The sequence below is a fragment of the Marmota marmota genome, unplaced genomic scaffold (genome assembly GCF_001458135.2).
Source record: "Marmota marmota marmota unplaced genomic scaffold, marMar, whole genome shotgun sequence".
NCBI classification, from domain to species: domain Eukaryota; kingdom Metazoa; phylum Chordata; class Mammalia; order Rodentia; family Sciuridae; genus Marmota; species Marmota marmota.
In genome coordinates, this window is record NW_025999900.1 from 5,357,925 (window position 1) to 5,371,913 (window position 13,989).

General features: G+C 40.5%; 1 long non-coding RNA gene across 11 annotated transcripts in view; it reads right to left on the bottom strand.

The window, feature by feature from the left end:
* Window positions 1-13,989, bottom strand: part of LOC125615215 — a 284,873-nt gene that overhangs the window by 218,773 nt on the left and 52,111 nt on the right. For 7 of the 11 annotated variants that reach the window (XR_007345745.1, XR_007345749.1, XR_007345748.1 and 4 more), the window contains exon 2: window positions 5,310-5,408. This is a non-coding gene — a long non-coding RNA (uncharacterized LOC125615215). Of the gene's footprint in view, window positions 1-370; window positions 499-2,126; window positions 2,319-5,309; window positions 5,409-5,503; window positions 10,494-13,989 lie in introns of those variants that run through there. The other 4 variants (XR_007345751.1, XR_007345753.1, XR_007345750.1 and 1 more) reach the window with 4 other exon arrangements.

Below are 13,989 nucleotides of genomic sequence, written 5' to 3' on the forward strand. Positions count from 1 at the left end.
TGAAATAGAACAGAAAAGGCTTGAATTGATAAAGGTAAGATAAGGTGAGATAAAATGGTGTAAAATAAAATAGAGGGAAAAAAGTCGGTATACATCCTTTGCAGTTAAGGGTGAATGTTGTTTGTAAAACTGTGTGTGTGTACCCACTGGTAATACAAAACTTATTTTTTACTATGGGTCACAGTCAAACATGATTGAAGCCCAACTTTAAAACTCTAGGCTCACATGGTCAATTACAATAGAATTTTAATCTAGTCCCTAGACATTTGCTGCTTTTTGCTGTTTGTTTTCGTGGTGGTTATTTCTGCTTCCCCTTTGGTTTCCATCCCCCTTAGATCAGGAGTTCTCATCCCCTCCTTCCCTTTCTCACTTGCTCAGCATCTGCTTTTCTTGGGGAGGCTTCTGGTGGCTGTCACAGAGGGGCGTTCTGAAGGAAAGGAAGGTGTCGAAGAGTTGAATAGAATTGCAGGGCACGCTAAGTTTATGGCATCTAGTTTCCTGAAAGGGAACAAAGAATGTTGAGAGTCTAGTTAGGATGGTTCTGAAGGCCCTAGAGATTGTGGACAATAGTGTCATTGTCTTGGAGGGACAGGGTTGCAATTACTTACATCTCTGGCTCTTCTGCCCTCTCCTTACTGGGAGGTGACTAATGTAAGTATGTCCTCAGTCTCCAAATAAGATTCTCCTGTAAGAGGCCTATTTTGAGGGAAGTGGGGGTGGCATCTAGTTTCCTAAGATTGCTGACTAAGAGAAATCATCTAAAATAATACAAGAAATGAAAGTTTCTTGGAAAGGGGATAGAGGATAAGGGTGTCTATAGAATTGCTCAAAACACTGTCCCCAAAGGAAGGATACCCCAACTCTCACTAGTTCAAGTTTAAGAAGGTGACACAATCTGGCTGGATAGAATTCCATGATTCTAGAGACTTCCTAGGAAGATTTCCAATTTTTGTTCCTTTCCTGATCCTCCTGAGTACACAATGTCTGTCTATGTAATTCAAAATTTGAAGTCAAAGTCACTGACCAGAAAATGAGGCTCCCTCCTTTATCAGATTTTCAGTCATTCAATGTCTGAGATGAAGGTTGGTAAAAATGTTTGACTGAGACCTTCAATTCTAAATCATCTGGTGAAAACTCGAGATGTAGCATCCTAATTTTTCCTATCAGCCTGGTCTCAGGACAGATCATTTTGGAATAATGTCCAGGAAACTATTAATAATGAGAAGGCATTGTTCCTAGAAGCCAGTCTATCAAAGGAATATGAAATATTAGTGCAATCTCTTGGACTCTGCATAAATAGTCTTTTTGTTCTCTCAATGACAAAATTGTGTCTCTTTCAAGGGGTTGTAGGTAGAGGAAAGACAAGGATAGTACCCCAGATCCTAATTGACTCCTGGCACTGAGCTCTGTGCACAGAGAATCACAGTGTTCATTTGAGATCTGCCTGGAAGTGATGCCTTGTCAAGTACTACTGTGTTAAGCAGCCCCTTGTGGCTTTATAAAACGGTTGACCTGCTATTGACCTGCTCCGTCACTGGTACTCAGGGGCAGTCTCTCTGGCTAAATATTTATGGGCCCCATGATAGATTATAATAAAGATTATAAAGCCTCAGTCAAGGCCTAATGGCTCCCAAATGTCCCACAGTACAAGGAGCAGTTCCTAGCAGAGGAGCATGGGTGAGTCCCTTCACAGATACAGGCCAGGTCAGCAATAATGACTCCAGAGACACTTCAAGCAATGGCCCCCTTCTCAAGTCCCATCCCCTCAAAAGAAAGCCAAGTGGTCTACCAGAGCCAGCCCTACATTTTGGCAGAAAACAAGCTTTTTCTTAATCCATGCCCAGCTCCAAGGGTGAGCACAAATTTCTACAGGTAAAATCTCATCTTTATCATAAAAATTAATTTCCTAGGAACTGCCTTTCTAGTCTTCCCACTAGGCAAAGGTGTTAGGCACCATTCCTGCCCTGGTCATGGTCAGATAAGTTAAGTACTTGTAGATGAGAGAACCAAGACACTAAAAATAAAAAACCTCATTTAGAATATCAGCATTGACATTACATGTGAGCCATGGAAAGCCCACCAAAGACTACAGGAGAAGTCGAAGCTTTAAGCTCATCATTACTTACCCTAATATGTATCTCCTACTGTTACGGGGAGCCGCTTCAGAAATTCAAGTTCAAATCAATGAGAGCTTTATTTTATTTATCTCAAATCAATGAGAGCTCTGTGGGAGAACAGCCGCTTCCTGGGAATTTAAAAATGAAAACCACAACTCAGGGGCTTTCCTTAGTGTCATGCAGGCAAGCCAATCACAGAAGCTAGAAAAAAAGCAGTCAGATTTGCAACTCAGTTAACCACATTTGGGGTCTGAGCGTGTGGTAGACAATCGTATCCTGAGTTTGAGGAGGTGATAAGCAGGGGCGAGAATCTACTTCAAAGTCTTGGGTCACCAAGACCACCATAACCTGGGTTGAGTACATTTTGTGGGGTACAAAGTACAGAAAACAATATAAGAAAACAGCTTTCATTTCAGTTTCTCAGAAACAGCTCTTGTAACAGTTTTTTTTTTTGTTGTTGTTGTTGTTGTTTTTAACAGAAGGCGGCAAAATGGAGACTTAGGCCTGTCTATGACAGTTCTTGCTTTATAATTATCTTGTCTCACTTATCAAAATCTTATATCTATAGTCTATATTTTTTACTAATCTATAACCTATAACCTACACTCTTATTGATTGTATTTATCAGTTCACACCACAACACTACAAGAATTATGAGGATTAAATGAGATGATACAAATAAGTTTTTAGAAATCTTCATATAATTCCCAATATATATTTCATGATAGGTTTTCTCTATCTTAAAAAGTCTATGACTATTATTATTAGCTCAGTGGACATTTATCATAGGAAAAGACCTAATGGAACAAGTCAAATGATAGCCTGGGTCCAAGAACTAGACTCCATATCCCAGTGTTCTCTCTAGTATGATTTTATTTGTTTATTTATTTATCAGTGTCTCCATTCTTTAACATTTATATGATGGGTCACAGGGAACAAACATGTGTTTAAAATTAAAGATCAAGAAAAATTAGAAAATGTCAAGATAAGGCCAAGAACACTAAGAAATTGAATAGCTGCTCTAGCTGATTGATTGATTGGGAATGAGTTTTCTGAGCACCAACAAAAGGAAACTGAATTAATTATTCAGTATTCCTTGGTTAAGAGGAGGGAAACGTGCCAATTCCTTAAGGGAAGTCGTGTGTTCTTAAGTTCATACCTAAAACAAATTTCTCACATGGAGCTTCCTATTAGAAGCACTATATAGATAATGCCCTCAAAACAGAAAATTAAGTCACAATTTCAACAGGACTCTTCCTTGAAATTTCCCTTGGTAAGAGTCAGCAGGGTAATAAAACAGCTGAGTGAAAGCAGTCTGCTGAAGGGTAACCAAGATGGACCAAATACACTTTTCCTATGACCTAATTTGATCAAATGAACAACAGAATATCTGAAGAAGAAACATAAAAAGTGTTTTCTTAATGGAAAATACTAGAACCATGAACCATTGCCCACTCCACCCTCATCTCCCCCCATTCTAAAGAATCTATTCTACCAGTCCACCATGACCCCATCAGAACCGGACACAGGTGGTTAGAACCAAGCAGGCCAGAGACTATCAGATGGCCATAAACCCAAAAGATATTGGACTCAAAAGATGAGCAGAGTTAATCAGATAGTTCCTCAGGAATTTGAATCTAAAATTCCAGCTGGAAGCAGGGACAGCTGTCAAACCATCATAGGGCAAAGGTAGACCATGTGCTAAATGCAAAAGGAAAGTAGATGCAGCATGTAATCAGGAGAAGAGTGAAAACAGAGCACAAAGATACAAAGGGAGAAACAGGATGAGGGGAAATCCATGCATCTTCTAAGGGAGATACGGTGGTTACAAACTCTCCCTCAAAGTTGTCTTAGATCCAAAACCACCTCCCATTTCCAAAACTGACCATGATAAGAGCCTCCTTTATTTGGATTCCCAGAGGAGCCCTGGATCTTTACAATAAACTCCCATTTTTGAGGGGGAAGCTGAATGAGTATTCCTTGCAAACAAATGAGCCTGATTAAAACACAGGCTTTTAATAAGAGTTGAACAACAGACAGAACAATGATCTAGTCTCTAGATGGCAGGCAATGTGCTGTTGAGTGAAGGCAGATCCAATCCATGAGAGAACCAAAACCAGATGGTTTAAAACACATCAGTCGGATAAAATTCAAAGGTATTGTGCTGAGTGAAAGAAGCCAGTCTCAAAAGGTTATACACCGTATGATTCCATTTATATGTCACTTTTGAAAAGACAAAAATGATAGTGGTAGAGAACAGATCAGTGGTTCCCAGCTGCAAGAGTTTGGGACAAGTGTGACTATAAAGGGGGAGAGCAAAGGAGTTTTGAGGAGTGAAGGAATTGGCCTATATCCTGATTGTAGTGGTGGTTACACAAACCTATACTTGCAGTTAAAGTCACAGAACCACAAAAATAAATGAAAAAGGAAGGGAGGGAGGGACGGAGGGAGGGAGGCAGGGAGAAAACAGTGAACTCTTGAGTCAGCAGGGTCACAGAAAAGCATCTCACCAGACCAGGAGGAGGGCCAACTCTGTATTGGCATAACGCTCTCCTCAATGTGTACCTTATCTTGTTATCCCTCAGTCCCCTCTCTTCTTCCTAGCTGGCACTGCCTTCTAAATAGAGTCAAACCAAGGAAATGAGCAATGAAGATGGAGTTTCAGGTATCAGCTACAAGGTGAGAGAGGTTTTGGGGATAGCTGGGATCAAAAGGTCTTGCCATCCCTCCTAAAATCACACTACGATACAGATTATCTTCTAATCTTCCTATGGATGGAACCCAGTTTGAGTCAATCACTGGGAAGCATCAGCAGTAGATCAAAGGAGGGAGGAAAGCAAGAGCTGACTCTCCCAGATTCCTCTCTAAGGGGTTGCCATGAGCAGGCTGCAGCCCTAAATATGCCCATAGCTGCCTGTGTTCGGGGGTTACAGCCACCTCTTCCCTAAGCATCCTTTAGACTTGGGGTGATAATGGCTCCACACTCTCATGAACTCAGGGTGCTGCACCATACCATCCAGTTCCCTATATACGCTCACACCTTTGTAAATAGTCATTTCAGTGAACTAAATTTGAGTGCACCATCTGCTTTCTGCCAGGACCCTACTGATTCAAATGCCACCCACATGCCAGGCATTATGTTGATCTCTGAATCACCAAATACAGTTCAGACCAGGTTTTGTAGCATCTTACCTTGTAGAAGATGTCAAGTGCACAACAGCACATTCCCATGCAGGCTGGTGTGTGCAGTGAGGGAGCTGGGTACAGGGTAATGCTTTCCAAAGCCAGCTTCTGAAAATTAAGTTAGAATCAGCCTCTCAGCAAAGTAGTAAAGAGCTCCCACTGTGCACAGCAGAAAATCCAGAGACAACATTCACAGAGCTTACCTTGCTGGGTTTTTTTTGTCAGCTTTTTGTTTTTTTACTGGTCCCCAGAAGGGTAAGCAATGATTTGTTTGAGACTTCCAATTTGGAGTTGCAGAAACAGGAACAAGTTCAACTTAAAATCCAGCTATCGAACTGACTGCATTCTTCAGTTCTCCCAGTAGCTTGCTGCTGCCTTTTTAATCAGAGTTGTTAGCTTCTGATTACCCTTATAACTAATTCACTCATTCCCTAATTTTTGCAAATCTCTTAGAATTTTTTTTTACCTTTTTTCACTTAAGAAATATCACAGTATATCACAGTACTTTTTTTGTTTGTTTTGCAAACAAGTAGGGTTTTATTTTTCTCACATGACAAGATCATAAGTAGGCTATTGCTGGTATTGTTTTAGCTGCTCAAAAATGTTATCAAGGACTCAGTTTCATTCTGTAATTCTGCTCTACTAATCTAAGCATATTAGCTTTGCATCTTCATGCTTGTTCTGTTATGGTCACAAGATGAGAACCACAATTCTGGCATCACAGAGAAGTTCAAGGAGATAGATATTCTCTTCCCCTGCCTAGACTCTTTATCAGATATCTTGTGAAAGTTTGCTCTCTTACCTTATTGGCCAGAAGTAGTTCACAAGATCACCTCTAGCTGCAAGGAATACTGGAAAATTGAGTTCTAGTTTTCATGTGTCTGGTTATCCTCTGTTATTATTGTTACCAAATTTCTTTTTCTCTGTCTAAAACAATCTTTCAGCTGTTCAAGAAGTCCCTCTTTCAGCTCACTACAGAGATATTTCACAATATTTAACCAGAACACACAGGACCCAGAGGAAAAACTTGGACTGGAGGCTTTCAATTTCTTCGTCATTCACCTTTCCTTTTTATTGGAAGGTAATGTTTTGCCTTGACAGCAAAGGCTTTAGCTGTAACAACATTATGCAAAATTAAAAGAAAGCTCTGTTAGTGTATAGCTGGAGGATCTAAACAGCAAAGGCTTTAGCTATAATAACCTTATGTAAAATTAAGTAAAACTGTTAGTGTATAGCTGGAGGAGCTGAACTATAACTTGAATAGGATCAATGGAAAAGTCATATGCTATCATCTTTCCTTCCCTGTGACAATGTACTCAGGGTAATCCACTTGAAAGAAGGAAAGGTTTATTTTGGCTCACGGTTTCAGAGGTTTCAGTCTGTGGTCACTTGGTTCTGTTGCTTGGGGCCTACAGAAGCACAGTACATCATGGTGAGAGCACGTGGTGGGGGAGGCCTGTCTACCTCCTGGCAGCCAAGGAAGCAAAGACATAGACAGGAAGAGGCCAGGGTCCCAATATCCTCTTCAAGGGCTTTCCCCCAGTGACCTAACTTCCTCCCACTATGTCCTACCTCCTATAGGGCCCATCATTTCCTAATAGTGCTCCATGCCAGAGATCAAACACATGGGACTCTGGGGGACAGACATTCAAGATCCAAAATACGGAAAGTAGCAACAAAAGAGTATCACAATTATTCTAAAGAACAGGGTAGAGTAAACCCTGCAGGTCAGACAGGACTTAGAAACAACAGTAAAGGACAGCAAGACGGCCACTATACCAGGACTGAACACTCCCTGGTCACCTTCCATCCAACATAGTCATTATCTTCCCAGCCACTGAAATGCACAGGAAGCAGTGTGGCCTAGTGTCAAGAGCAGGGCATCTGGAGCCATACTTTGAAGCTGCCACTTCCTAGCTCCATGATCTTGGGCACATCCTTGGGTGCTTTTCCTCAGCTTTCTCACCAAAAATGGAGAAAATCATAGTGCTTATCTCATATGGTTGTAAGGATTTAATGAAATATAAATATAAAGCACTATAAGTAGTTCATAACAAACATTTAATAAGTATTGTGAATAATAACAGTTATTATTATTATTGTTTTGTTGTTATTATTATTACTATTGAAACGTGAAGCAACTTGTACATCAGTGGTACTAATTGAAAAGCCACCCTAGAAAACTGAGAGTTAACCACCAGGTTACAGTTCTTCTTCTTCCACTGACCATCTGGGTGAATTTAAGTAAGTCATTTTTCCTTCTTAGGTCTCAACTATCTATGATGGTACCATTTCAGATTCCTTTTAGCTCTAAAATTCTATAATTCTATCTCAAAGTTTAGTCCCTGGTGTTTGTTTTGAACAATGTACCCACACGGAAACATCCAGGTCATACTACCCAGATCCGATTGACCACACAACAAGAACTAGTCTACGGCAAATAAGGAATTTCAGAGCACAAAATCTTGCCCAGGAGGTAAATTTAGCATCCATCTTAGGTGCAAGGCACAACTTGGTTCCTTCTAACACAAATATCCAACTCAATTTTTGCTCCATCCATTCACTCCCATGAAAAGTATTTCCTCCATCCTTGACTATTCATGTTAGCTACTATATACTAGCACCTGCAATGTGCTGAGAACTTGGTATGCATTCTTGGTAACATTTCTTAAAATTTTTCAAATATCTATTATTATCCCAATTTTACAGACTGCTAAACTAAGGATAAGAATTCTAAAACAAGATGCCAAATGTGATGGGGCTGGTTTTTAAAATAAAATTTATTTTTATCTAAAGCCTAAGTCTGTCTCACAACCTCTGGGTATCAACCAGAACCCCTGGAATGATGACTTACTTATGGCCCCTTCCCATTGCACTGGAGCTGGTGAATTCAGGAAGTCTTCAAGACAAGGGCTTAATGGCCCATCATCAAGCCAACTCACTCTCTAGTCTCTTTCTGACTGATATCCTAATTTTACCCACTTATCTCTTACCTCATTACCAATACCTCTCTGGTACCTCAACCTCAGGACCAGGTCCCTGTATCTACTATTCAAGAGCCAAAGAATACCATTGTTCTCCCAAATATCCTTTTTCCACCTTCTTCCCACAAATGACTTCCAGCTTCCAGATGTCTACTCTTGACCAACACCATGCCGTGATGTTTCTTTCTCTATAAATTCACATATTTATTGAGCTGTGGTATCAGCAAGCCCCAGGTTTCAGCTTTCTTCCTTCTCCAGAATCCAAACATATTCTGTTCACACATTCCTATCTGCCACCTAACACAGCTAACCCCTTTCTGACTATTGATTAGTTAATACAAATTTAAAAAGTGAATCTTTACCATTAAAATATTTTAACATCCCAAATTATAAGTTCCAGTTACAAATTTATTTATCCCCTTTTATAGCCACTAATGGGATGACTTATTGAATATCACACACCAGTGTAGACTGTCTGTCTTTAAGGTGCTAGAATACTCTCTTCAAGTGTATGTTTTATGAAGGCCAGAGCATCACACAAGAAAGGAGATGAGCCACTAAGTAGAAGGAACAAGTGTTAAATGCTAAGAACATTTAGAAGCTAAAGGATTGGCTATGAATTTAGGTAGGCCTGGGTTTGAATCCTGTCCCCTGTTTACTAGGCCACTACTATAGCAATTAAAATATCCTTCCTCCTCCCCACTTCTGGGTAGATATCCAAAAGCATTAGAATCAAGACCTGTTCAAAATCCTATTCATTACAGCATTATTCCCAATAATCAAGATAAGGAAACAACTTAAATATCTATTGATAGATGAATGGATAAAGAAAATATAATTCGTCCACTCAAAAGAATATTATATAGCCTTTAAAAAGAAGGAAATCCTGCCAGTTGTGATAACATGGATGAGTCTAGAGGATATTAGGCTAAGTGGTCAGACACAGGCAGACAATATTACATAATTATACTTTTATGAAGTATCTGAAATACTCAAATTCATAGGAGAAGAGTAGAATGAAGGTTTTCAGGAATTAATGGAAGAAAGATATGGGGAGTATTGTTTAATATATTTGGATCTGGATTGTTCTCCAAAGGTCTCTGTGTTAAAGGCTAGGTCCCCAGCCCAATGTACCTTTAGGTTGTGGGGTCCAGTAGAAGGAAGTTAGGTCACTAGGCCCTTGTCCTTGAAGGGGGTATTATGATCCTGACCTCTTCTTTCTACCCACTTCCTGGCCAGCATGAGGTGAGCAGTTTCCTCTGTCACATGTTCCCAGCCATGATGTTCTGCCCTGATATAGGCCCAAAGACAATGGAGCCAAGTGACCATGAACTAAAACCTCTGAAATCATGAAGCAAAATAAACCTTTCTTCCTTAAAAGTTTGTCTCAGGTATTTGTTACAGTAACAGAAAACTAACTAGCATAATGGGTATAGAGTTTCATTTACACAAGACGCATGAGTTCCAGAGAGCTGCCTATAGTTCACAACAGTATATTGCTCACTTCACATTTTGTTTAGAGGGTAGATCTCATGTGAAGTATATTACCAGAGGAAAAAAATCAAATCAAAACAAAACAAAATCTCAAAGGGGCACAAGAAAACTCTTGGAGACAATGGAAATATTTATCACTTTCAATTGGATAGTGATTTCATAGGTGTATGTATTTGTTCAAAGCTATAAAAAGGTATATATTAAATATGTGCAGTTTCTGAAATTAATAAGAAGGGCCCCCATATTCTTTGATACCCCTCCCATCAAGAGATAGACCTATGTTCTGGATTCCTGATTACTAGAATATAGTAGAAGTGAATCTATAACAATTTCTAGGACCAGTTCCTGAGAAAACTGTCATCTACCTGTCTCTTAAGATGCTTAATCTTGGACCACAGCCACTATAGTGTGACAAAGACTAAGCCACCCCATAGAGAGGAAAGAAGTCAAGAACTAGCAACCACTTGCCAACTGTGTGGGTGAGCCATGCTGGAAGTAGATCATCCAGTCCCAACTGAACTGCTCCAACTGACACTTAGCTGAGCTGGCCCACCATCCCTACCCAAATTGCAATATGTGAGCCAAAAAAAGTTTGTTGTTTCAAGTCACAAAGTTTGGGGGTAGTTTGTTATGTATCAATAGATAACTGGAACACCAGTGGTCAAATCCACTGAGTTTCATATTCTCACTTATAAAATGAGTGATGCTGGGTGCAGTGGCTCACGCCCATAATGGCTCACACCGTTAATCCCAGTGGCTCAGGAGGCTGAGGCAAGAGATCTTGAATTCAAAGCCAGCCTCAGCAAAAGCAAGGTGCTAAACAATTCAGTGAGACCCTGTCTCAAAATACAAAATAGGGCTGGGGATATGACTCAGTGGTCAAGAGCCCCTGAGTTCAGTCCCCAGTACCCTCACCACAGCCAAAATGAGAGTGATAATAATACTTGACTCTTCGGGTTTATGACAAAGTTTGAATGAGATATTAGACACGAACTTAACTCTGTTTATCATACAGATTAAACGAAATAGTAGACTTAAAGTGCCCAGCCTTTATCTAGAATTCAGAGTGTCTCATATCACATCTCCCAGAAGCCAACCCTGAGACAGAGATTCAGATACACCTGATTTATTGAGGAAGTACCCTTGGGGGGTCCACTAGGCGTAGGGGGGAGAATAGGCATGGAAAGGGAAGAAGCCACACAAAGATGCAGTTTCTGGTCAAGTTCAGAGAGACTGGCTTCAGCTTACTCCTGCAGGAGAATTCCAGAGTGTAAGTTACACCTGCGGGAAGGGAACTGGGCTTTCACGCTCCTGAACCTATCAGTCATTATTTATGTGCCACCACTATGTTCCCAGAAACACAGATGCCCAGGCCCTCCTGCTTCTCTGTGTGGCAAAGCAATTTCCAGTAGCTTGAAGGAGGTAAGTCTGAAGCCTCCTCCTCAAAAAGGAGCTGCAGGTGCTGGCTACAGGAAGTGAAAACATACCACAGCCCAGCCTGCTGTCCCTTTTGCTCCCTGCCATATTATTACAACATTATTGAAGGGAATCTGGGTGAAGCACCGATATTATCTACACAGAGGCACTCAGAAAATGCTAGTTCCCATGAGGATATACCTTGCCTCTGTTCCTCATGAGGAAAGTCAAATTGAATGAATTAGGAGACATTCTTCCATGAGAAGATTTACACCAGTAAGACAGGAAGCAGTAAATAAAGGCAACAGATTAGTACAATATTACTAAATCCCATCATTTAAGCTCCCGCCTGGCAGCTTTAATAAATGAGATCTATCTCTTCTTGGTGGATGCACTAGCATAAGTACCATCTAAATCAGCCCTGCAGAGAATCAGTGACCTGATGGATATCTATCTTTTAGCTCTACAGCAGTAATGCATGGAAGATTTGGAGGGATTTGTGCCAGGAATCAGAGAATGCAATGTTTGTCTTGAATTAACTAATTTTGATAATCAATGTACTGTGAGCGATTCGCTCCTGCCAAAGTAGATTTGTGACCTGCCTGAAGTACCAATTATGTTCCAATTTATACAGTAAATCTATTTGGTAATATGAGGTGTTGCAGCAATTTTAACACATCAGTAAAGATGGAAATCAATTTATTTTCTTTTAGCATTTGGTGATAAGCTTTGTAAATAAAACAAGAAGTACAGGGATTCCAGGGCCAGGCCAGGATTTTGCTTCAACCTTTTCTATATCATGGCCATCATTAAGGGCAGTGTTTGTGATTCCACTGACACAAGCCCAAGCTGGCTCCCCCAGCTTGACTTACCCCCTTGAATTGCTGGGAAGAGTGGGATTTGCTTCAGGGCAGTCCTAATGCTGAGATGAGCTGGAATTGGAGCTTTAAAAGTATGCCCAGCATTGCCAGACACAGTATCTCACCCAGTGAAGTAGGCTGGGCAGATGTCAGCATCCTTACTTTACAAATAAGGAATACAGATATGACAAGAGACCAACCAAGGACAAGCTGAGACTCAAAATTCAAGTCTTCTAACTGCAAATCCTGACTTTTGTCCATGAAATTCTCATGCATCAGTACCAACTTTTAATTTTATAGAGGAGTAAAGAAAATGGAGCCAGGATAATGAAGGAATTCCCCCAGGGTTATTTCCAGGCAGTCTCCCACAAGCTTGGCTCAGCTGTGCTGGAGGGTATGGGAAGCATGAGCAGGCAACTTCTGTCACTCTCCCAGGAGTTTCTACCCAAGCATCTAGCACACGTGGACAGTGTAGCTTCTGTAATCCTAGTCTCGCTATGATAGCCACGGTGACACCTCTTTACAGATGGCTGAGCTAGGCTCAATCTCCTTTGTAAATTTAACTTCCTGTTGCACCCTCAACTTTTCACCAAACAATAAAACTACCAAGTGGAAATGTCGTATTTGGCCCACAGCTGCCAGTCATGAGTGGAGCAGCACACACTAACAAGAGAAGTAGCAAGAAGCCAAAAATTAATCTAAAGGGAACAAAGTGACCTCTAACCAACAAGAAAACACAGCCCAATCAACCGAGAAAATCGATAAGGTGAAAATGGTCTGCTCAGGAAAATCAATAGGGTGCAAATCAACTGCATTCAAGCCTGTAGCCTTGCACCTCCACCTGACCCCAGAATTGAACTACATCATTCCTGCTTCCCAGAGACAGCTTCTTGCTCATCGTAACCTCCTCCCTGCAGTAACGGCCTCTTTATCTCAATGTATATTTAGACCCTAAAATGCCCTCAATCTTGTCACAACATGAAGATTTCCTTTCCTCTTTGGTCTCCACTTTTGCTCAGGGCAGCATCAGCTCACATCTAGATTATTTCCAGTAACCACTTCTGGTTCTGCATCCATCTGTCCCTCATGTATCTGGCAAGCAAAGCTCAGAATAACCTGCTTCTTTGTCTCCCATTACTCCCTTACAGGAATCCTCTGCCTAATGGACAAAATCTCCTGAAACTCAAAGCTTTTATTCAGGAAGTTTCTTGGAACATCTGTTCTCTTCTCCTTCTATGAGTTCAAATTTTCACACCCTTTGGGGTTGAGCTAGAGGCTCTCTTCTGTACTAAGCCTTCCGGGAACATCAGAAACCTCCAAAAGATCTCTCTGTGCCTATGGAAACTTTTATCTGCAATTTTCATTTGTACATTAAGAACATGCCCTCTTCCAGAGTTGTGATGCTAGAGGGAAGAAGTAGGGCGGTATTTCTAACAATACTTTAAACTCCTGGAGGAAGAAAGCACATATTGGCACGTGCACTGGGATGAGGGCCTTGGTTCCTATCCAGGGTCTTCCTCTACTGACTGTGGTCCCTGGGCAAGTGATGGACTTAATATATAAAATGTGATGGTATTGTCAGAGGTCTCTAAGGTTCCTTCTCATTCTGACATACTTCTCTTCTAAGGCAAGGATTGTGACTTTTTAGCATCTCCCATAATATTTAGATATTTGCCTTTACTTTTCTTTAAACTCATATGGGTCTCTTTCCTCATTTAATAAATGTGAATGATAATAATGCCTTTTTAATAGAAAATTTGAGAGGCTCAAATAAAATACTGCTTGTAGGATAGCAAGTCCTGGAACAAAGTAACAACTTAATCTTTGTTATTATCATTAAAGAAATGGAAGGGGTATCTTAAATGTCTGTTGAATGAGTATATTCTTTAAAAAAAACTTTTAAAAACAACTATTGATTGAGGCAAAGAGTAAAAA